We start from the raw sequence: 26834 nt of genomic DNA on the forward strand, positions 1-26834 counted from the left end.
TGCTATAGATTAGAACTAAAACATTTTCTATTGCAATTAGTTTGAGGTTAAATCTTAGTTTGACTAGACTATTTCTTGTGTCAATTAAATCAGAAAAGACATTAAAAAACGCAGAGATAATTAATCAGTTTGATTATTGAAAAATAGACACAAATAAAAAGATTTCATTCCAAATTTGTATCTATAGAACATCTCTTAAAAAAATTGTTACTACGACACCATTACTGTTTTGTCAAACTAATTGCTCTTTTTAAAATAATAAAAAATATAAAGCAAACATTTATTATTCTCTTCATGGGTGACTCCACTCAGATGTGAAAAATACATCATGTATGTGTTCTATACTATTGTTTGTCTGTTTGTATTTTATTTTTGGCCATGGCGTTTTCAGTTTGTTTTCAATCTATGAGTTTGACTTTCACTCTGGTATCTTTCGGCCCTCTTCTGAATTTACCTTCAACAAAGAATAGCAACAGTAGTATACCGCTGTTCAAAAGTCATGAATCGATGGAGTGAAAACAAATTCGGGTTTCAAACTAAAGATGTCAGACCACCAATTACTCCCTCTAATTTAGAACGTATGTAAAAGTAGCACTACTCTGACACAAAATAGTGCTTTTGCTGTCCTTGTTTACTTTGACTAACCAACAAATTTGTAGAAATGAAACTTTTGATGAAAGAAAAATATATTTAGACCATTTGAGCCAAAATTTACCTGTCTATGAGTTTGCATTAATAATTGAGGATAAATGCGCTCTATAGTTCAAATTGTACTAATCTTAAATTTCCAGAAAACCAGGGGCTTTTATTGGAGTACCTATTTTTGAAGGTCAGTTTATTTCTTAGAAGGCTTAAAAGGTATGTAAAAAATTGGCATGAAGAAAGCTGATACTTGTACAATTCAGGATATACCTGGTTTCTATGAAGTTAAATATTTAGAAAGCAGTGAAAATTGCAAAATTTGGTTGAAAAAATAGGGAAATTTAATTGGTGGTCTGACACCTAAAACCGAGGAAAACAACGAAACAACAGAAACTTTGAAGTGAGACAAAAAGAAAACGACAATGCAACACACACAGAACCGAACTATAAGATAACAACTGATAAAAATTTACGAAAACCAGATAAACATTTTTTTTCAGGGAAAGTTCGTCAAGGTGTTATATGTATGGTGTTTTTTAAATTTCCTGTAACAAAACTTTTGAATTTTTTGATTTACTTATCCCAGGAATAGATTACCTTAGCCGTATTTTGCCCACCTTTTATGGAATTTTGGGCCCTCAGTGCTCTTCAACTTTGTACTAGTATGGCGTTACAACTATTTTGAGCAGAGCGTCACTGATGGGTCTTATGGAGACGAAACGCGCGTCTGGCGTATTAAATAATAATCCTGGTACCGTTGATTACCGTTGATTACTATTGTTATAACATTAACGGTATAAATTTTCCTGCACCAGATGTGCATTTCGACAATACATGTCTCTTCAGTGATGCTCGTGGCCAAAATATTTTAAATCCAAAGTTTATATAAAAGATGAAGAGCTATAATCCAAAAAGTATAGCCAAATTCGTGAAAGGAACCAGAGCTTTGCATAAGGGAGATACATTCCTTAATTCAACATTACAATACAAAAATTTTCAACATTTTGTAACAGAAAATTTTAATAACACAAAAAAAATCCGTATTTTCATGCCAGTACCGAAGTACTGGCCACTGGGCTGGTGATACCAGCAGAGGCATCGACCCAGTGGTAGCAATAACATTAACTGTACAAATTTCCTGCACCAGATGCGCATTTTATGCCAAATTTAATGCCAAACAACAACGTCGCTGCTGCAAGCGAAATGTTAGGTCAACGAACTGAAGATAATATACAAATCTTTATAACCTTGTATCTGCCATTAATTAAGACTGTAATTTGATATTCAGGTGCAAATAGATCCAAAGGCACAAAAAGATCAAAAAGAGAATCTAATTCTATAAAAAGTCGCCAAACCGGAACGAAACGTGAAATCCACCTGTAAGTAGTATTAAAAGTTTAGTGATAAGTAAATTTGGCAGATAAAAAACATCTTGTTTTCTGGATTTCCCGTTTGAATGGTTTTTACACTAGTCATGTTTGGTGCCCGTTAACGCTTGCTGTTCGGTATGAGCCTAGGCTCGAGCTGTGTTGAAGACCGTACTTTGACCTATAATGTTTTACTTTAACACTTGGATTGCAAGTTTTCTCATTGACACTTATACCCCATCTTCTTATATCTGTCCGAACAAAAATACATCTATGTAATACAATGGGTCTCCAATAAGATACTCTCTTAGTCGCGAGGTCACGTTAAAACATACCGGATCACCAGGTCACTTATACTCAAAAACTTCATTTAGATAAAAAGGGTTGAGAAAGGTTGTAAAGTTCACACATCCTCGTATATGAGATGTCGGTTCGCAATGTTTTGACCAATCAGTTTTACTCTTATTTAACGTACCGTTTATCTTATTGCAATTGATATTGCTTTATATAAAATGATATAAATAGTCACTATATGGTTTGAGAAGGTTATAACATTTTCACGAATTTAGAGTACCTTTACCGTACTAGGAAAACAAGGCGATTAACAGATGCTTTTCTAAATGTTACTTCATACGAGCGAACGGACTGAAACCTTTGTTTGAACGAAGACTACAACTAATAGATCCTATCAACACGCCCTTATGCAGTCGCTTAGTTCTGATTTATTTATTTCTGCTTTTGCTATATAGTAGTTATTATAAAGTGTATTTTTTTGAAGTAATATAAAGAAAACCCATGTAAATTAATCAGGTTAAACCATATAATTTACATTCATGACACAATTTAACCTCGTGGAATATATATTTGTTTTCTCCATTTGAGTATAAATACATTTAGTTTCAACAAAACTTTACGTGGCATCAATAGGATCTACTTTGACAGACGAAATGAAGAAACTCATTATTCTGTTGGTCTTTCTAGGTAAGTTTTTCCTTTATTCTTAAATTTGCTATAACAACCCTTTTTCCCCGTCATCATCATTTTTTTTTATAAGAACATAAAGGAGTTTAAAAAAATGAAAACAATACGCTAAATAGCTAAATAATTATTATTTCATGTGTCCGAAGCGCATTCTTGATTTACTTTAACAAGGAATGCTCAAAGCCGATATTGTATAAGAACCGAAACATTTAAAGAGCTATATGACATATAAAATACATATTAAACTAGCCAAATCCATATAATGTTAACATTGTTGAATTTTTCAAATCTTTCATAAAAAGTTATATATTATTCTATATTATTGTAAAAACAACTTCCGATTTCCGTATTTAATCTTATGTTTAGTTCAATTGATTATGTCTGTTTTTTTTTATTAAGAACGGTGTATGATTTTAAAATAGGGACATCTGATGTCCATAAAGTATAATTTGTTTTTGAGCTTTTTTGTCAAAATTGAACAAAATGAAAAAAGACAACTCATCCTATTTATTTTTTTAGTCTAAATCGTAGATACAATGCCCCTTTAATAAGACGTCTTTGTCGCGTGCCCAAAGTAGTTCACTGCCCAACAAGGGACATCACCTGATGAAATTATGATTAAGAGTACAATTCATTATTACAGAGCATGAATTTCGTGAGTTGTTTGTTCGAGTTCATCAATGCAGTTACGATATTTGCCAAGGTTCATAACTTGACATTGCTGATTACTTTATTCGGCATATGATTAACTCATTGCTGTATACACCAAATCTGTATTTTCTTGAAAACATTTCTTGAAAAAAACTAAATTATTGATATATGGTAAACACTGTTCGTTCTTTTGAGTTTTTTCGGAATGATAATTTGCCTGATCTTAAACTGTGATATTAAACTCATCATTTTCTTATGATTTTCAGTCACATTTGTCGAACACAGTTCAGCCCAAGAATGCACAGATATTAATGGCTTTCGTAGACAACGACAACTTCAGTGGGATAAATGTTTAAATACATTAGGTCTTTGCACATCGCTGACTGTACGACTCTTGTTAACACGTGTTCAGGAACTTGCATTCCTACTGCATTCAGAGCTCCTTCAAGCTGCATTAATCAACAGGCTATAATCCAGGTTATTCGACGTGAGGATTATAAATGGAAGAAATGCATAACAAAATGTACTTCCGGGTCATGCCGTGGTTCTTGTAAATCTACAACCACCTGTGGAACTTTGCTTAGGTGTGTTTCAAGAAACTCTTCACTGAAGATGTAAAATTGATGACAAACGAGACGATTTTAATTTTGAAATTATAAATTTCCCCCACCTTAGTAGCAATATACCAACTTCACCTGCATATGGGATATATATTTCCCAACTTATTCGATATGCAAGAGCTTGCAGCTCCTACTCAGACTTTGTAAAACGTCATCAGTGTCTGAGTAGAAAGTTGATGAAACAGGGGTATATCAAAGAACGTCTCGTTCTTTTTCTAAAAAAGTTCATCGGAAGGTACCAAGACCTTGTTGATAAATATTCCGTATCAACTTCTCAAATAATACACGATGGTCTTGATGTATAGATTCTGCGTACTGATGTTGTTTATCATCTTAACAACGTGTTTTATAGTTCTTTCATTTGTCTTTGTTCTATTATTATTATTACTTTTACTGTTGAATGGTTTCATGTGATATCCGTTTCACGTGGCTCGATACTTATACATCTCGTCAATGTGTTTGTATTGGCTTTCATTTTTTTGTGGTTTGTTTTGTATTTGCGACTTTTTGTATTTCTTTTGTTCCTATAACGTGACTCTGTACTTTAAAAGATCCCGTCAATATGATATTGTTCTATTATATGTGATTATGATATATTTCTATTATGAATTACAATATACGTTGAACCACAAACGTCAAAATCATTCAATCGCGTAGTGGAATTAACTATTTTTGGATTCTTATAAATTCTATATATAACTTTTGGACTAGTTTAAATCTCGGTCTATTGCTTAAATTTATTCTTACATACTTTTGATTTTTTAACCCTGTATGCTAACATTCCCATGAAAATTTTAAAATTGTTTGTACGCACATTGAACGACAAATTTATGTGACGTATAAAATTTTCTGACGTCAGACACTCAAATCAATAAATGTGTTCGTAGATAGTAGATGTTTTTGTGTTCTGTTAAATTGTTCCTTTTAAAATTGTTAAACGATGATGACTGATGTACCCATATTTTGACTATTTTATTTATTGTGTCTGTTTATTTAACGCATAAATGTAAAAATATCGGAAATTGATGAGACTGTCAATAAAGTGAGAGGGTTAGCGCTATAGAACCAGGTTTAATCCACCATTTTTTACATTTGAAAATGCCTGTACCAAGTCAGGAATATGACAGTTCTTGTCCATTCGTTTTTGATGCGTTTTGTTATTTGATTTTGCCATGTGGTTATGGACTTTCCCAATTGATCTTCCTCTAAGTTCAGTATTTTTGTGATTTTACTTTTTATTAATTGATAGGAGTATTCTTTCCAAAAATTAAACAACTACATAGATAAGTATGAGATATTCACTATTTGAGTCAATCTAAATATGGCGTTCCTGATATATGAAATACACAGATGAACAACATGATTATTATTCTTACGATTTTGTTGTATTTTAACTTATTCTTGGAAATAAAAATGCAGTCCTTTTAAAATGATGACTTGTGCATTTTCTTAACAATCCAATGATCTCATTGAAATTATTAATTTGTATAAGACCAACATAACAAGTCGATCTCTTCTTTGTTTGACTTGAGGAATTTTAAAGGCCATAAATTGTCTAATAACCACTCCAAAATTTTAAATGGCTATGTGGTCAAGAGAGTAAGATGACACGTACATACTTCACAGTTTTTACAGCAAACTCTTGTCGAATTGAGTTCATGTAACATGTGTAAAACGAATGATTGTAATTCTTTTCGGAACTTTATTGATTAGCGACTGATTAGAAATGTGATCATCCGCCATATTTAAATTTTTGTTTTCATAATAAGACAAAGAACACTACGCTTGAGCTTAAGTAAATAAACAAATAGTTTTTGTTTGTTTGAACAACTGTGAACAACAAATTATTTGAGACTCTCAATTTCTTTAAGAAAATTCAATATTAAAGTTGCATTCAGTTAACTACTGTTACATAACCATTAGATACCGATATCAGATTGTTCAATTGTTAAGGGGGGAACATCCCTGCATCAGTAATTAGAAATGTGCATATCTGATGGAAATAGTTTCATTTAAACAGTCTCTAGCATATGATATGTAATGCTAGTACGACAACAGGTGCGGGTTTTTATGCCCCACCTACGATAGTAGAGGGGCATTATGTTTTCTGGTCTGTGCGTCCGTTCGTCCGTCCGTTCGTCCGTCCGTCTGTCCGTTCGTCCGTCCGTCTGTCCCGCTCCAGGTTAAAGTTTTTGGTCAAGGTAGTTTTTGATGAAGTTGAAGTCCAATCGACTTCAAACTTTGTACACATGTTCCCTATGATATGATCTTTCTAATTTTAATGCCAAATTAGAGATTTTACCCCAATTTCACGGTCCACTGAACATGGAAAATGATAGTGCGAGTGGGGCATTCGTGTACTGAGGACACATTCTTGTTCTCGCTGTGTTGAAGACCCATTGGTGGCCTTCGGCTGTTTTCTGCTCTTTGGTCGGGTGATTGTCTCTTTGACATATTCCCCATTTCCATTCTCAATTTTATTGTTTTCATGATACTGCAATCAGACACTTCATCGTTGAAATATGCATAATATGAGATGCTTGATATATCTCAATGAAACAACAAACATACCAGATTTAGATGTTTGGATTCAGGATTTTAAAAAGAATGGGTGTGGGCCGGTCGGTTGTTGCAAATTATGCAATGTTATGAGAGAAAACTGTAAAACGTTTATTCACAAACCATATATGAAGCCACACAAGGTGACGGATCCCGGACTCCTACATCGTTCTCTGCTTGCTACGTATACGCTTATTACAATAAAAGCGATATAGACGTCGTTATACAGTTTCCTAATTTCATGAAAACAGCGTATTGCATCTGTTAATTCATATCAGGTTCCTATTCGTTGTTTATATTCTCTGCTTGGTTTCTTTTTATCATGAACACCATATTTGGGCATCAAGAGTTAACTTACTGGTAATAAATGAAAGTATTAATAGTTTTCATTTTAATACAAACGTAAGTTTCTAAATATAGACATACACAAACACAATCAGCCATCAACATATCTACAACAGCTTTACCTTATTCAGAAAAACATACAATGGTCATGGTTGGACGAAATCGTCCGCAAAAGATTGATAATATACTTGATATACAGATATGCAACGTTATGTTTGACAGGGTTGAGTTTGAATGACTCAATCAAGTGTCTAGAGGCTGAGCAATAATCTTTCTGTAAGCAAGAACAATAGGTAATAAAGTTCAAGCCTCTAGACTTTTGTTCAGTTGGTATAATTGAAACGCAGTTATTCATTTTTTCTAGAACTGATTCTCTATCTCTGTTTGGAGAACCATTCTTTGCATGCCAAAGAAATTCAAGAAGAAGTCCATAAAGGAATGGTTGAAAACTAATTTTCTTCTGACTATAGTCAATACATAACTCCAAAGCCGCTGGTTTTGGTAAAATTGGCAATTCTGCAGTCATAAATGTAACATCAAACCAACATCTCTCCCAAACAAGAGTGAATAAATTACACCCACTAATCTCATATCCCTCTGTCTTGAAGTGTTCGAATTCTTCTATTGTTTTATACGGATCTTGGATAATCAAGTCTTGCTCAATAATTCTATTATATATTGCAATTTCTTGAATTTTGGCGATACGTGAGAGGTTTTGAAACCGCTCGAATGTGCGGTTAAGAATTTGTTTAACGTACTGACTATAGTTTTGCATGAAAAGATGATTGTCTTGGTTGATTGTCACAGTTCGTATAATTTTGAGGCATTCATCCTTTACACCATCATCTAAACAACACGTAGCAATACGGAGGCTGGTGTGTGTAAGGTCAGTAACACTCGATATCATACCTCTTAAATATTCGTTTTTTGTGTCTGAACTTTCAATTCTTCCAGATGACTCCTTTCTTTTTTTCATTAAGATATATTGCTGAACTACTATGCAATTTTGCAATAGTTTCATGTACGGTTGTGCATAACTTATTGAAGTCAGTTTATCAAGCACTTTCGTACATCGCAGATAAACATTAGGAATGTTGTATCCATCGTAAAGATTCAAGAATGAGTGAACACTAGTTCCATGAAACTGTTGTGCCATTGCTATTCTTATTCTCAGCCATTCTTCAATGAACTTTTCTTTACTAATAATTTTCAGTGTTGAAAGTGGAGTATTTTCATACATTTGGTAAGTTGATAAAAGTAAATGGATGCCACCTATTGGGTCTTCAAGAAAATATTCTATACTTTGTTTTGTTTTGGTTTGTATTTCCCGAGTGAATTCGTTCGAATTGAACTGATTCCGATTTGTAATGAAATAATTTGGGAGGAACCCTTTCTCGACAAAGGTTTTTAATTTCGAAATACAAAAGCAAATACAACGCACTAAGTTTGATGATTTCCAAAATTCCTCTGATTTTTCTTCCATGCACCAAAACATTAAAGTTTTCATAGTATAAGAGGTTATGTTTTTACCAGCTAGTTTCGAAATCCTACTGCTTTTCAACAGTTTTAGAAACATAATGCAATGGGTTTGCGTTTCATTGAAAGACTCGATAAGTAGCAGTTCTGCTTTATTAAAGGACACTCTCCATTGAATTTCACTCTCATTTGATTCTTTACTTCCAACTCCAGCAAGAAAATAACCCGAGTTGATTATTTCGTTTTGCAACTCTTTCGTTGGCCATTTTGAAATCCTTTCTCGCACCTGCCACTCAGACGCCTCATCGGGCCATTTTTCGCCTTTCAGACAGAAAACAAGATCAGTGTCATCTATACCATAACTACTGTCCTTTTCAAAGTTTGCAATATTAATTGGTGTCATTCCACCTTCTTGTTCAAAGTATGAAGCTAAGTTTCGAGGATGAAGATCGGCACTGACTGCCGGACCATGGATGCTAAAAGTTGTCTGAAGCCGTTTTTTGGTTTCAACTATTTTTTCTTTCATGGTATTTTTCAAGAAAACTTTGTTGTCTTGGAAGTCGCAATGTTTTTCTAAATCTTTGCTTATTTGTGAAACAGCTAATTTTGAATAACCAGGATTTGTACTATCAGGCACTCGAAGAACATGACTTAGTTTCGGATACATGGCTTCAACATATCCTTTTTCGTGTATATCCTCATATATCTTAAATTTATAACCAATTATGATGATATCTGTATCACTTGAAGACAAATGTTTGAATTTCGGATCATATATCATTCCTAGACCTTCAGCAGCGCTTCCAGCAATGATAACCGTAGGTTCATTTTCTAGATTTTTAATAACGTTTATAACATTGTAGGAATACATTCTCTCTTTCCGGTGCAAGTTTATTAAAGGCAGTGATATGCCACATGCCTTCATTACCATCGATAGACGTAAACTTTCTGCGGTCAAATCCATGATTGTAAGACAACGTTCCTTTTATAAAAACTGTGCTTTTGAAAGCCCCTTCATATAAACAGTATATTCCTTTTTTTAAACAATGAGAATAAGTCTATTAGTTTCGTGTATATAGTTGATAATTCGTTTAAACAACACCCACACATAACTGAAAGTTTCTAAAGAGCTACACATTGATATTTTCTCGATTATAGCTAACATACTATTCGATCAAAGTTCCGAATTATAAATCAATATGAAAGTGGTGACATTTTATTTACATAAGGTATTTTATTAATGCAATAACATTTTTGAATCTACAAAGTGTACACAGACCTCACTGATAACGAATGTTATATAATTGTGTGCATTGGGTTTAAACAAGGTAACTTATCATACTAGTATTCAATTTACCTATAGGTATAACACTGTTTTGAATATAACATTAAATTGCTAAACTGCCGAATCACTGGTAGTTGAGTTGATATAAAAAGCATTTAAATTATAACCAAATATATATTCATCAAGTCTTTCTTCCAATCAGAGAAATCTGACTTCATAATAGTTATCAAAGGTACCAGGATTATCATTTAGTACGCCAGACGCGCGTTTCGACGCGCGTTTCGTCTACATAAGACCCATCAGTGACGCTCATAACAAAATATTTATTAAGCCAAACAAGTAAAAGGTTGAAGAGCATTGAGGATCCAAAATTCCAAAAAGTTGTGCCAAATACGGCTAAGGTAATCTATGCCTGGGATAAGAAAATCCTTAGTTTTTGAAAAATTCAAAGTTTTGTTAACAGGAAATTTGTAAAAATGACCACATTATTGATATTCATGTCAACACCGAAGTGTTGACTACTGGGCTGGTGATAAGAGAGGTCCAAAATATTTCGAAATACTTTTTTATCCAAGGAATAGGTTGCCTCAGCTGAATTAGGAAAATTTTGGTCCTCGATCGGTTCTCTGCAACTTCGTACTTTATTCGTTCTTTTTACTTCCAGATTTCCGCGCCACTGACAAGTATTTTGTCTTTTGTCTCTTTGTCTTTTGTATAGCGTACACCTTCTTAATCCTGGTATCTAAAATTAGTTTCTAAAAAAATGAAAACAACACGTTGATAATTTCTTGCATTCGAAGCGCTTTTCTGGATTTACCTTCATTAGGAACGCTCAAAGCCAAATATTTGAAATCCGAAAATGTATAAGTACCGAAACCGTTTAAGAGCTATATTTCATAAATACCTAACATAAATAGTCAAATTCATCTAAAGCCAACTTGCCTGAGGGAGTTGAAACATTAGTTTCTTAATAATTTCAAAATCTATAAACAGACAATTTTAAAAACAGGTATGTTAAATCATGTCAGTACCGAAGTACTGACTACTGAGCTGATGATGTTTCTAAATGTACAATGGATCTCTTTTGATAGTATGCTTGGTCTATATGCCATCTTGTGCTTCTTTGTTACACATTTGTTTGTTTTTATAGTGATTATAGCACAATGTTAACTGCTGTACCACTATTTTTGACATTTGTACCTATTTTGTCTGTTTGCATATATATATCAGTATATAATAAAATATAATAAAATATGATTCGACTGTCATATAAGTTAGAGGTTTAAAACCAAATTTAATGCGCAATTTTCATATAAGAAAATGCCTGTACCAAGTCAGGAATATAACAGTTGTTATCCATTCGTTTGATGTGTTTGAGCTTTTGATTTTGCCATTTGATTAGGGACTTTCCTTTTTGAATTTTCCTCGGAGTTCAGATTTTTCGTGTTTGTGATTTTACTTTTTCTTAGCATAATGCGGCAGCACATTCAGTTCCATGTTCACCATATATATTGAAGAAATGAATACATGAGTAAGTAAAGAGTTAATAAAACTACGGAAACCATGAAGTCACTTACTAAAGAAAACCGGTTTATTGGGATTATCAAACTTGGATAAATCCGATGATAAAGAATAACTACCGGTTGTTTTCTTTATCATCTGGATTATGTAAGTTGTTATCAGACAGTTCCAATGAAGTAGGTTGAAAACAGGCTTGCGTTTGCCTTCAATATGTCCATAATAGAGGTTTGCTGCTCACCAGGAAGATATCAATCAAAGAGTCACAAGTGGTAAAATTGAAATCATCCCTTCATACATTTAACGGATGCAATCACAAGTTGGTTGACCGTTATGAAATATCTGTTTCACAGATGATACGACCATGTTTTGTCGTATCCGCAATCCCGTCCTAATTTTCACAGAATGTGACCAACCGACTCAGGCTTATTACCTGCTTTGTATCTGCATAAGCAACACAACTGTGTCACAAATAGAGCAGGATCTTGTAACCTTTCCGGGGGTCATGAGATCACCATAGGTTTTAGTGGGGTTCGTGTTGCTCAGTCTTGAATTGTCTATGTTTTATTTGGTGTGCAGTTTTTTTTTGTGTATGTTCTTTTTTGGAATGGTGAAAATTTGGTATATTTCGTTTTTCATTTTCGGTTCATTAAACCATGCAATGTATTGAATCTGTCTCTGAATATAGCCAACATGTAATGTAACAGGAATGCATGTAAACAGCAGATCTTCCTTGTTTTGGTTAAATTTATCCACAAATTTTATAGACATTTAAAAGAACTTGTCATAACCTTTTACCGTATGCATCAGTCTATTATCGGAATAGGGAGCAAGGTTTCTAAAGGGACCAACATAGTTTGTTCTATAAATTTGTGTCATTACTCTTACACCAGTGTTAATATGTCGGAATTTGAATATTTGAGATATGTCTGATTCTCGCGTCACAAACGATATGTTTTTCATATTTGTTCCATCTTAAGACACTAGAATGGTCGTCTGATCTATTTAGTCAATTCAGCCTTTTTGACTGCGTATACAATAGTACGGGCGATACACGCATGTATGGCGAATCTATTTCTGCCGACGTACACCGACACTCACCATTTGAATATCTTATACAGTCTCACACAGCCAATGCAATACAATGTCATGGAAGAAATTATTCGAGATGTACTTTTCGTTAAATAAAATTCGGGATTACAGGAGATCAGTTGATTCATTGAAACAGGCGAATCTGATCTGTAGTCAGCCAAAGCAGGAATGAGTAGAACATATGAATAAAACTCAGAAACTCATACAGGATCCCGCATTCAAACAACACCTACAACAACTGCCAATAGGTTGCAATGTCTTTAACAAACGTTTCGAGCAATCATTCGATTTTCGGATTTCATTGAGATATGAGCGATTAAAAAAAATATGGGTGTCATTAACAAAACAAATTAAAAAAGCTGCTTTTTGTGTTGTTAATCATTAAAAAATTATAAGTGTTTTTTTTTTATAAAAAATATTATTTAGAAAAAGCATCCAATACACATTCCTTTGTCATCGTAGCACTTTGAGTAAAACATCCAATTCGCTTGGTGTGTTTGGGGAAAGTTTGCAGAAACAGGCGATGTGGCTCCTAATATCTCACATCTGAAAAAAATGTATAATGCTTGGAACATAGTAGCTTCTATGTTGATCAACAAGTAAATGTATAGATGAAATTAAAGCTGCATATTCGAAAGTCAATCGTTAAAACTAAAAATGAAAAAGAGGAATATGTTTTAAAGAGACAACACTCAGACCAAAGATCAGAAAACAGTCAAAGCTCATGACCAATGGGTCTTCAACACAGCGAAGGAAGGCGGGCTTCAGCTGACCCGTAAACGAAAATATAAACTAGTTCAGTGAGAATAATTGTTTTCTTTCCAACCAGGAAACATTAAGCATTAAGCATTTAAAATTTAGTCGAACGAATTAAGATTTAAATTCAATGCAATTATTACCTGTTTGTGGACGTCGTGGTACTATCATAATTAAATCCCAAACAGATGTCGATACGACCACATGCTACTGCACAATTAGCTTTGGACCAGGAATTGGAGTATAAGACATCAATGTTTGCACGAACGTCTTGAAGACCACAGCCTGAATAGAATCCACTGAATCGATTGTCAACTACAAATATAAGATACTATTTAAAGTATATGGCAACTAAATTTAAACTGTTCAAAAATGAGCATTTTCTTAGGTTAATATTTAGGAACATTTTGTATGTATAGAAAACAGATACAAAAGAAAGCAAATGTGTGGTTTTTAAGACAACAAGTAGGACGGAAATATGTCATGGGAACATATGCCAGCATAAATCTCCAATTTTCCATGAATTTATCGTCATCTTTCCCGTTCTGTAATTTTCATTGATATGCATGTTTTACGGGTGTTAATCACTACTTGCATTCTTTTTGAAAAAAAATTATGGTATTAAAATTTAATTGTCTTAATTGCAATATCAATAAATTTACCAGTAGTTTATTTTCATTATGTATATAATTGTTTGAAAAATTTCAGTACTTGAGACAGTCAGAATGCAACATTATCAAAATATTTATGGAAATCAAAATGTTTAGAAAAATGTAATAAAAATAAAATTTGGTGCTCAATCACATCAATGTCTAATTAGAACTAACTCTTTTCTGCTATTGAATTTGTATGAATTAATACCAAAATTATAGAAGTGTTTCATCAAGAAACACAAAATGCATCCAATGCATATTCTTGTATCACAAGAACTCTGTCTCACAATGAAACGTTTAGAAAAATAAATTCCTCATGTTAACGGTTTACAACATAAATCCCACAATGTGACATCTTAACTCTTTATCATTGTTCATGCCCAACTTGGTTGTACTAAACTTGTTATACAGTCATGTTTTATAGATAATATGATTAATCACATTGAACAATGGTTCATCAAAGTGAAGACTAGACTAGTTTGATAATTTTTCAATCATGCTACAAATCTTCTTATTTTTATTTGTCTATCAAATACTATTTTCATATACAAAATTTGAAATCAAAAGTAATCATATGAATGCTATCGTAAAATAATCTAAAAGTAATCATAATAACATCAGTTTTTCACACTGTAATCGATTACATTACGATTGCTTGTAATCATAAATTGCATTATTACTGATTATATGAGATTACATTGCAAAATGTAATCGATTGCAGCTGGTTACGATTACTGATTACGATTACCCCATGCCTGCATATGATTCACAATGGTATTTTTTTTTAGTTCTTGAATCTAAAACATGCCATTGACTATCATTGGTATGCAATTGTATCATTTTCTATATCATATTTTAACTGTTTTTTCAATTACGCCCTTTTTTGTTTCACTCATAAACATTCCAGACGGCATTCAACAATTGCATTTATTTTCCTATTACATTCTAAAGAATTTTAATATACCGCGCCATTTATTCATTTGTATTCAACATGTACCGTCCACACGCTATAGCATTTATATGATATCTGTTCAGGAAAAAAACCAAAATCTCACGGGTCACATATATGGTCCATTCTGCTGAATGTCCCCAACCAGAAAATTAATGATTTAACTAAAATGTATTTTAAAATTAGCATTTTCTTAGGTTGACATTTATGGACATTTTGTATGTATAGAAAACAGATACAAAAGATAGCAAATGTGTTTTTTTCTTTCTTAAACAAATAGTAAGATGAAAAATAAGATGGAGATGTGTCAGGGGAACATATGACAGCAGCTGATTATGTAATTTTATCATTTTCTAAGGCATATTTCATCTGTTCTTTCAATATTTTCTTTTTCTGTTTCAAATTTCGCCCTTTTCTTTGAAGTTCACTGTTTCACACATTTCAGCATTTAACAATCGTATTAATTTTTCCATCACATTAAAAAAAATGCATGATACATTTAATCATTTGTATTCCACACGTATAATCCACATGCCATGTGTATATATAATATCTATACTAGAAAATAAACAAAATCTTACGGTTCACATAAATGGTCCATTCCGCTGTATCTCCCCAACCAGAGAAAATAAAGATTTTGTTAACCCTTAAGGGATTTGTATCAGTCCCATCTACAATAACATCACTATTAAGAATAGCTCCTCCTCCAAGTTTTAAATGTCCAGTTTCCCAACTGAGCCAATATGATTTGTAACTGCTACAACTCTGTCGCTGGTCATCTAACAACTCTACAACTCCAATCCAATGTTGACTATTAGATGTCAAAGAGTCGTCATTCCGACGTCTTATGATTGCGTATGAATTATCATAGCCACTTATGATAACTTCATACATAGGTTGTGTTTGGTCATTAGAACCTGATAAAATCAGGAATGTATTTTCACATGCTTTCACGTCGAACCTGATTGATTTTACGTCTTTAGCCTTCACTCCGAACGGTTCTAGATCTATAATATAATCCAGTATATTTGCGGTATGGAACGCATCCTCGTTTCCAATGTCTGGCGTACTAATAGGAATCATGACTTCTACAGCTAAAACAATTAATTACAAATTACAACCTTAACAATAATTAAAGCAAAGCGAAACGAATATGACTTAGACAATATCAAAAAAGTTATGAAAAAAAATAATGAAATAAAACCAAAAAATATCATATGTCCCTCTAATATAAGAAAGTTAAAATTCATAAAAGGCAAACATAAGTATGAATTTTAAAATTTTCTCAGTGAGACATTAACAAATTCCAAAACAAAATGAAAAAATAAACAAAATTATTATGAAAAATTGGTAACAGAAGCTAATCGATGTTCAAATTTCGTATATCCATTTAGAATGAACAAATATAAAGAAAGATAAACTTGAGGGAATCGTAGAAATGCAAAATGGAGTTGTTGTGGCGACAGAAAAAAAGCATCTCTAGCCATGCATCTATAACCCGCAATGCGAATTCCCTCTCAGTTGAAATAGGAAATTGCACGACTAATTTTACTTCATAAGCAGATAGGATTAGCAATTGAATAGACAAATACACACATTATCAATTTTGATATTGAACGAGGCAGTTTTGTCGGCTAAAAAAAAGACGCGTAATAAGACTAACGTCATACACAAATATGACCATTATCTCAAACATGCGTGTTCTTTTTTTTCCAGCATTGTTGCGTTTCGTCAATCTTAGAGTTTCTAACTGAGAAAACGATAAGTATCACGAAGTTACGTAGATCTGAACTTTTCACATTATGTCTTACTTTTACAAATTGTGACTTGGATTGAGAGTTGTCTTATTGGAACTCATACCTCATCTTCCTATATATATTAATTGTTTTTGACTTACCAGAAGCCTTTAAGATTGAGTACACAAGGAATATAAATCTCCAATTCTTTTCTGTATTTGTCATCATCTTTTCTGTACTGATTTCTTTTTAATCTATGAAAGTTTCACATTTTGATGAATCTGCAACAAAAACCTACAATAGATTAGATATTTAACCTAAATTATGTCATCAACTATTTGCTAGCATATCTGTTTTATATCTAATATCAGGTAAAACCAAAAAGTATCCAATCATAATTGAATTGTTCACATTAATCAATTTCACAATTAAAACAATGTATGTTTTACCCATTGAAAGTTTATACTAAATAAATAATTAAAGTGATACGAACGCATACCCTTTTCTGTTTACAAAATTTAGTAATACCTTTTTTGATTGTTTAAAAACATTGAGAATCAATCAAAGTTTTAATTACAATTGATAAATAAAGAGCAAACAGATTGAATAAATATGAACCATTTAGTCTATGTTTGATGCTTACATTTATTACGATTTTTCTGACATGATTATATGCTCTTTCAAGTTTAAATATTGAAATTTGTCCAGGCTTTTTTGGCATTTTTGTTTTAATCCATCATACGTACTGTTCCTTGCATTTTATGATAATAGACATACTGCTTTTATGGTTTCAAATTTAATCACATTACACTCAATGATATATAATATATTGCAGCAACATTATCGAACTTTATATCTATTATAATTTTGTCAGTTTCCGTATGCAATACTTGTTTTTCGTTTTATTTTGGAACCAGGCCGTTAAATTTCTGTTTAGAATTGTATTCAATTTTGTTTTTACGGGATTTATTTTTGGCTGGACATAACACTGGAGGCTCAGAAGCGCATCCTTATGTGGACCTTCAACATGAACGCTTAAACACTACTACTAGAAAGCTTTACATATACATAAACACCACGAAACGGTTAGAGCTATATGTAAAAAAATCTTAAAAGGGGCACTAGAAGTAAAAATCGCTATTAACAACCGGTTAGGTTCAGCTTTGTCAAAATACTCTAAGAAACATTGCTCATTAAAAAGTTTTAAAAAAACTTGCAGTTACTGATTGCTTGTGTTCAAAGCTACTAACACCTTATAAAACATATCATGCATCTAAGAATAAATTATCAATTAGTACACATCCAACATCGAATGGATTCAGTCAGAGAAAAACATGACCTTGTGCAATGCCAAGCTACAGGTATCGACAGATTGTAGATCCATGAATGGGTATATGTATATAACAATAATATTCAATTTGCTTTTAATTTACTGATAACAAAATCAATATAAGTACCAATAAAAACAATATTCAATGATCTACTTACAGTGTTAAATTGGTAAGTTAGATTATGATAAATTTATTAAAGGGTCTATAAGTTTACCAGGATCGTTTCTAAATTTCCAGGCACGATAAACAACATTTCCGTAGAAATGAGGATGTGCAAATCAAAATCTTTATATCTATTGAAGAATTTAGTTAAGTTTTTAAGTAATTTGTGGTAACGAAATCCCTGGCTTAATAATTTACCAGTAATACATAGATTACGTTTGTTAGAATTAAAAACGTCTACACAGACACGTGCATAGCGAACTAGTTGTGAAATATAAACACCGTAAGATGTTTAGACACTTTACTGAACCGTTGAAGATATTACATTCTAAACTCTTCCTTTGTTTAATTTTAATGTAAGTACTATATTTTTAAATCAAAAATTGTTTTGGTGACATATTTTGTGAAACAATTCAATGTTTCATCACTGAAAGTTTTTTTTTCTTTTTTTGTTTTAATTTTAGAATTAATGTCTTCACGCTTTTCAATTTTTAGCAACGTGATTAAGTTTCCACTGCTGCAAAATGTTATTCACGTTTATTGTAGAGTAATGTGGAAATGATCACACTAACATGAGATTTATTTAATGTTCTACATCAATTATATTTCAAATTATAAAACTGAATGGATTAAAAAATATCTGCTTACATTTCCGGAGGACCTGAGATCACTCCTAGTTCGTAATGCTCAGGTTTTAGATTTCTATGTTTTGTTTTGTGTGCTTTTGTCGTTTGGTCCCTTTTATTTTTAGCCATTGTGTTGTAAGAGAACTTTCAACTTATGAGTTTTAATATCCCTTTAGTATCTCTCGCCTCTCTTTAAAATCTACAAATAGTATTAATTCAGAGTCATAAGTTAGCGACAAAAAGAGATGTATCATAATTACGAATTGTTTTGTTACAAGCGAGTAGTTGTTGTGATTTTTCCATGCTAGCTGGTTATAACTGTTTTCGAGTACGAAAAGGACCTATTTAAGATCGAAAAAAAAAGTCACTGAAAATGTATTTTTACATATCACAGGATTCAGCTTTCAAGTTTGCACACATTTTTCGATTTTTTTTTGGATTCGATCGTCACTGATGAGTCTGTTGTAGACGAAACGCGCGTCTGGTGTAAATACAACATTGAATCCTGGTATCTATGATGAGTTTATCTACCAGACACATTTAAAAGAATCTTATTCTTTTTTACCACACCGTAGTTCAAACATATCTTTGTTATGGTTATGACTATCAAAAAATAGTTGCTTCCCTTACACCTTTCGTTTGATGTATTTAAGCTTTTGATTTTCGAATTTGCAGACTTCCCGTTTAGAATGTTCATAAACAAATGGCCGTTTTGTTACTTCCGACTATTTCAGGAGAAACAATTGGTTTGGAGTGACTTTCAGTTGTCTTTCATTAAGAACATTTTGTGTGAGGGTCCCAATATTTGAAAGCTATACTTTCGTACAAACAACCGAAAATCAAATAAATGCGACCAAATTACAGAATTAAACATTTGTTTATGCTATAAATGGACGACTGAAATAGGATTTTTTTTAATAAAGCAGGTGAAAAGGCATGAATATGCACCATAGAATAGTTAAGGCTCAAGTATTTCTCCATCTTTAGTTTTGTAGTTTTGGCGGTGCTGCACATAAAGTACTTTTAACACCAATTTAATGACTTGTTTTAGATTTTTCAAATTTACCAAAAACAAATAATTTTTTTTTTAATATTTCTAAAAATCTTGAAAATTCCATTGGTCTCTTTAACTTATGATACATGTATACTAGAAAAGCGATATGAAGATATATCCGAGTATATGGTATGATTTTGTATTAGTGTTGACGGCCATACGACGACCTATGAATGCTTTTGTCCACTAAATTCTAAATCTGTTTCATTGGCAATCACACCACATCGTCTTTATTTTTGTAATATTCAAGCTGAAAAAAAAAACTGACATAAGAAAAAAAATAGATGTAGATGGATTGCCAATTAGGCAGCTAACCATCACAGTTCAAATGAAGCTTAAGCAATAATAGAAAATTGTAAGGGTTTCAGAAATAATTAAAATCCATACCGTATAGGCGGATATACAAGACCCCGACATAAAAAATATAACAACTCACTTTAAAATGATATAGGCCTAATACATAACTAAGCATTTTACAATAACACATATGACAGAAATGAACAAACGACAACCACTGATTTACAGACTACTGACTTGGAACATACAAATACAGAATGTACCAGGTTGAACTTGTTATGAGCGCTCAACCCTACCTAACTTGCAACGATATACACTATAAAATCAGTTGAAAAGGGTCAAATCATCAGATCGATACAAAGAAGAAAAAAATCTAGCCAAACAGTGATCAGAAGTGGCAGGGTATTTGTATATCTAAAATAGCAAAAAAAGACAAGGAACAGATCTGAGAATACTCACAGCTATGACAGCCAGTTCAAGGCCAATAAAAATAATTTAGTGTACAGTTAGAATAAACATGACCTTGTGCAATGCCAAAATGTGGATATCGACAATAGAAAGTACGTGAACGTGAATAACAATTATATGAGGTATTGTTTTGATTTACTGTTAACAAAATCAACATTTATACCAATAAAAACAATATTCCAAGATATATTTACATTGTTTAATTAGAAGTTTAATAAGTTTACTCCATTGGTCAACATTGTAACAAAATTGCATAAAGACACTATAGCCAAAGTACAAAAAAAAAAATCAAGAATACAAAAAAATCCATTGAACAATAAGAACAATATTGTGATATATAAATACCGGGCCACGACAAAAGCATTTTACCAAAAATTAACAAAACATTAAAGTGTCCTATAAAATTAATTCTAATATGACGTCCTTATATCGCTTTGTAAATAAAGCCATGTTCTAATGAGCACAAACTATGTTTGACAAATGCGCACGAACTTACTGTTTATATCACGTTATATCCATCGTTATCCATTAAAATATATACATTGAAGCCGCTAACATAAACTTTTATTAAATATTTTTATCAATCAGCATATATTTACCCTGCTCGAAGTTTTTAAACGTATCAAATATGAAATGTAATATACATACTTCACGGGAAGAAAACGGGAATAGCCAACAAATTTTACGATGTTTTCGTACGCTTTAACCTATAGAAATGCTGTATTTGTCCTATTAGAATCGAAATAATTCCTTCATGTTATGCTCTATGCTCATTTTAACGTGGTTAGGCATTATATTTGACCACATTTTACACCTCGCTAACGCTCTGTGTAAAATATCGACAAATATAATGCCTACCTATGTTAAAATGAGCATAGAGCATGACATGAAAGAAATGTTTCTTAAATAAAGGTGACAAACAACGTCTGTACATATAATATATACCTGAAGAATATTATGTATTATTATTTGTCAAATTGACAGAAAATATGTATCAACAACGTCTTGGTATCTTCCAATAAATCTTTTTAAATAGAACGAGAGAATCTTTGACATAACCCTTTCTGTTCAGACATTGGTGATGTTTTATACATTATACGTTTTATAAAGTCTGAGTATAGAAGTTGCAAGGTTTTGGATATAGATAATAATATAGATATCATATGCATGTTTATTAGTGCTAAGGTGATGGGATTTGTTATTTCAAGCGATATTCCGGAGCCAAACACCAAGATAAATAAGATTTTGTACAACGAGATAGACCGGAATATCTTATGGCTACACGGTTAGACTGTGTTCAAGTATTTTTCATTTGTAGTATACACCAGTCTAAGTGGTGGTTGTTGCATTTATTTGATAAAATTCAAGATACATATTAACCATTTATTTATAGAAATATATCATAAAAACAGAAATAATTTAAACAAATCTGAACAAATCAATATATACATTATAATTATTAAAAATATTCATGAACATATTGAAACTCAACATTTGTACCGTTGTTGAATCTATTTCCAATCCCAAAATGAAAAATAATCGTTCTATAATAAGACATCTAATAATAAGGCACTGACACATCGGAAATTAAAATCAAATTGCTTATCAAATTGGACAAATGCTTTCAATTGTACAAATCAAATGTATGCCGTTTTCCACAACAGTTTTTGTTTGTAAACTTTAATTAGGTTTGGTTATTATACCTGTTGGTCGAAAATGTACGCTTGTTTATTGTAGTTATATCAGCAGTATCATGCAGCGATTATAAATTCCAGACGTTCTGCTCTGAATGAATGGCTAACATTCTATTAAAGTTGAATTCCTACTTTAGTAAAGGGTGAGAAAAGCCATTTTTGTAATAAAAAAATCACGTACGAATTTGTCTAAATATTTCTATCGTCTGAAATATCCTGTATCCACCATGTTAAGACAATCAGCATACCGACTGTACATTTTTTGTAGATAATCATAACTTTGAACATCGCCATGTTTCAGTTTATCAAGAAATACAGATAAAAGTGTACCTAAAACACAAAACAGAACAACTTTAGAAAACATTAGGTTAAGATTAATGATTGCCAGAGGATGTTTGTAGTTTTCTTTCGGAAGAAATGTCTTATCGTGTGCAACATGCCCTCATTTCTTAGTTGAATTTTTATATTCCTTACTAAGCTCGGTGCCAGTGTACTTTGGTATATATAACTGATTAATGACTTCACTAGTCTGTATAAAATACTTTCCATTTTAGGTCAAGTAAACCACAATTTTCCAATTCCTTGTATTAGTAAATTCAGATATGATTTAACGAGATATTTTTTTTGTATATTGATTAATAAATTAGAATGACCTCTTTTAACTGCTACATGTCTATAATGAAGCTGTTTCGACCTTTATCTTTTTTAATAATTCTTGAAATATTTTGCCTTTTCAATAGTTAGTTTAAGCTAAAGTTTTCCATGATAACTATGTATTAAATCATTTGATATTCATTTTTTCTAACCTCTTATTTGAGCAATGATAATTTTCAGTAATATAGATAAATTAAAATTTACAAAACACGTATCATTACCTTCATTTCTTGATTGTTTAATGATAAAAGAGACTGGATTCTTTCCACATGGATGTGCCACGACCATTTGAGACAGACACATGCTAATAACTAACACCATCATTATATGACTTGACATGTTGAATCTACAAAACAAAATCATAAAGATAAATATAAAAACCGACTACAGCAATTCAGCGTCATGTTGCGTGGAAACAGATCAAATAATTTATTAAACAAATCTATCAAATAATTTGAATGAATTTCATGTAAAGGCATATGCGTTCATAATTGAAATCATTTATTTATGATTATAATACTATTTTTCTGTTCAGTTAATCACATGTTTGTCAAAATAATACTCACTGCGACGTGAAATGTACGGCAATACGAGTTCTTTGAACGATTAACGTAATGTAATATTTGATTTCTTTTTCAATATAAAATGAAATAACTTTGTCAACATGGTTTTATATGTGATGTTCTGACATATAAATACTCGCTATACCAATTTCCTGTACAAACGTTGATCATGACCTTTTGAAAGGTGTTTTCCTTGACATTTGGTTCCATCATGGCGATCATTAGCAAAAGTCGACAAACTGAAGCATTTTCCCCCACACTAAGGATCTATTCACCGAGTTCCATTTGAAATACTGATATCAGTTCTATAAATTTGTTTTTCAAAAGAATGAATAAAATTGAGAATGAAAAAATTGAATATGTCAAAGAGACAACAACTCGAATAAATAGTATACAACAGCCAAAGTCCACCAATAAGTTTACAATTAGCGAGAAAATTACGCACCCGGACGTGGTCCTCAGCTGGCCCCAATATAAGAATATGTACTATTTCAGTATAAATGGACGTCCTACTTAACACCTAAAAAATATAATATATAAACTATTATACCCATTATATGTCCTTATTTCTGATACATGAAGACGGTTTCGAGATGTTAAATAAAGTTTCATTCTCTATGTAGGTACATAGAGAATGAAACTATATTTAACATATTTTCATTCTCAATTTTATTTATTCTTTGGATAAACACATTTATAGAACTGATATCAGTATTTCAAATGGAACTCGGTGAATAGATCCTTAGTGTGAGGGAAAATGCTTCAGTTTGTCGACTTTTGCTAATGATCGCCATGATGGAACCAAATGTCAAGGAAACACCTTTCGAAAGGCCATGATCAACTTTTGTACAGGAAATTGGTATAGTGAATATTCCTACGTCAGAACATCACTAATAAAACCATGTCGACAAAGTTATTTCATTTTATATTGAAAAAGAAATCAAATATTACATTACGTTAATCGTTCAAGGAACTTGTATTGCCGTACTTTTCACGTCGCAGTGAGTATTATTTTGACAAACATGTGATTAACTGAACAGAAAAATAGTATTATAATCATAAAAGTGCAATAATTTCAATTTTTGAACGCATATGCCTTTACATGAAATTCAATCGAATTATTTAATAGATTTGTTTAATAAATTATTTGATCTGTTTCCACGCTACATGACGCTGAATTGCTGTAGTCGCTTTTTATATTTATCTTTATGATTTTGTCTTGTAGATTCAACATGTCAAATCATATAATGATGGTGTTAGTTATTAGCATGTGTCTGTCTCAAATGGTCGTGGCACATCCATGTGGAAAGAATCCTATCTCTTTTATCATTAAACAATCAAGAAATGAAGGTAATGATACGTGTTTTGTAAATTTTAATTGATCTATATTACTGAAAATTATCATTGCTCAAATAAGAGTTTAGAAACAATGAATATCAAATGATTTAATACATAGTTATCATGTAAAACTTTAGCTGAAACTAACTATTGAAAAGGCAATATATTGCAAGAATTATTAAAAAAAGATAAATGTCGAAACAGCTTCATTATAGACATGTAGCAGTTAAAAGAGGTCATTCTAATTCATAAATCAATATTCAAAAAAAAAAATATCTCGTTAAATTATAGCTGAATTTACTAATACAAGGAATTGGAAAATTGTGGTTTGCATGACCTAAAATGGAAAGTATTTTATACAGACTAGTGAAGTCATTAATCAGTTATATATGCCAAAGTACACTGGCACCGAGCTTAGTAAGGAATATAAAAATTCAACTGAGAAATTAAGGCATGTTGCACACGATAAGACATTTCTTCCGAAAGAAAACTACAAACATCCTCTGGCAATCATTAATCTTAACCTAATGTTATCTAAAGTTGTTCTGTTTTGTATTTTAGGTACACTTTCATCTGTATTTCTTGATAAACTGAAACATGGCGATGTTCAAAGTTATGATTATCTACAAAAAATGTACAGTCGGTATGCTGATTGTCTTAACATGGTGGATACAGGATATTTCAGACGCTAGAAATATTTAGACATACTCGTACGTGATTTTGTTATTACAAAAATGGCTTTTCTAATAGATATATTATTGTCTATATCCAAAACCTTGCAACTTCTATACTCAGACTTTATAAAACATATAATGTATAAAACATACCAATGTCTGAACCGAAAGGGTTATGTCAAAGATTCTCTCGTTCTATTTAAAAAGATTTATCGGAAGATACCAAGACGATGTTGATACGTATTCCCTGTCAATTTTGCAAATAATAATACATAATGTTCCTCAGGTATAGATTATATGTACTGACGTTGTTTGTCACCTTTATTTAAGAAATAATCCATTCATGTCATGCTCATTTTAACATAGGTTGGCATTATATTTGTCGATATTTTACACTGAGCGTTAGCGAAGGTGTAAAATATGGTCAAATAAAATGCCTAACCATGTTAAAATGAGCATAGAACATAACATGAAAGAATTATTTCGATTCTAATAGGACAAATACAGCATTTTTATAGGTTGAAGCGTACGAAAACTCCGTAATTTTTTTTGGCTATTCCCGTTTTCTCCCCGAGAAGTATGTACATTACATTTCATGTTTAAAAACTACGAGCAGGGTAAATATATGTTGTTTGATAAAAATATATAATAAAAGTTTATGTTAGCGGCTTCAATGCATATATTTTAATGGGTAACGATGGATATAACGTGATATAAACAGTAAGTTGGTGCACATGTGTCAAACATATTTTGTGCTCATTAGAACACGGCTTTATTTACAAAGCGATATAAGGACGTCATATTAGAATTCATGTTATAGTACACTTTAATGTTATGTCAATTTCTCGTAAAACGCTTTTGTCGTGGCCCGGTATTTATATATCACGATATTGTGTTATTGTTCTATGGATTTGTTTGTATTCGTGGCTTTTTGTTATTTGTCTATAGTGTCTTTATGCAATTTTGTTACAATGTTGACCAATGGGGATAAAGTTATTTAACCTCTAAGGTTACCAATTAAACAATGTAACTATATCTTGGAATATTGTTGTTATTGGTATAAATGTTGATTTTGTTAACAGTAAATCAAAACAATACCTCATATAATTGTTATTCGCGTTCACGTACTTCTATCTGTCGATATCCACATTTTGGTCATGTTTATTCTAACTGTAAATGACGTTTTTACACTAAATTATTATTTTTATTGGGTTTAAACTGGCTGTCATAACTGTGAGTATTCTCAGATCTGTTCCTTGTCTTTTTTTTGCTATTCTAGATGTACAAATACCCTGCAACGTCTGATCTGCGTTTGGCTAGATGTTTTTCTTCTTTGTATCGAT

At 31.8% G+C, this 26834-nt stretch overlaps 2 long non-coding RNA genes across 2 annotated transcripts; one reads left to right on the plus strand and one right to left on the minus strand.

The window, feature by feature from the left end:
- Positions 1-13013: 13013 nt before the first annotated feature.
- LOC143074400 (uncharacterized) lies at positions 13014-16894 on the minus strand. Its single transcript, XR_012977835.1, has 4 exons — positions 16792-16894; positions 15476-15988; positions 13436-13607; positions 13014-13082 (listed from the first exon to the last, which is right to left on the minus strand). It is a non-coding gene; the product is annotated as an uncharacterized LOC143074400 (long non-coding RNA).
- A 7524-nt stretch (positions 16895-24418) lies between these two features.
- On the plus strand, positions 24419-26165 carry LOC143074401 (uncharacterized). Its single transcript, XR_012977836.1, has 3 exons — positions 24419-24480; positions 24705-24829; positions 25379-26165. It is a non-coding gene; the product is annotated as an uncharacterized LOC143074401 (long non-coding RNA).
- Positions 26166-26834: the final 669 nt, after the last annotated feature.

This window comes from Mytilus galloprovincialis, chromosome 5 (assembly GCF_965363235.1).
Source record: "Mytilus galloprovincialis chromosome 5, xbMytGall1.hap1.1, whole genome shotgun sequence".
NCBI lineage: Eukaryota > Metazoa > Mollusca > Bivalvia > Mytilida > Mytilidae > Mytilus > Mytilus galloprovincialis.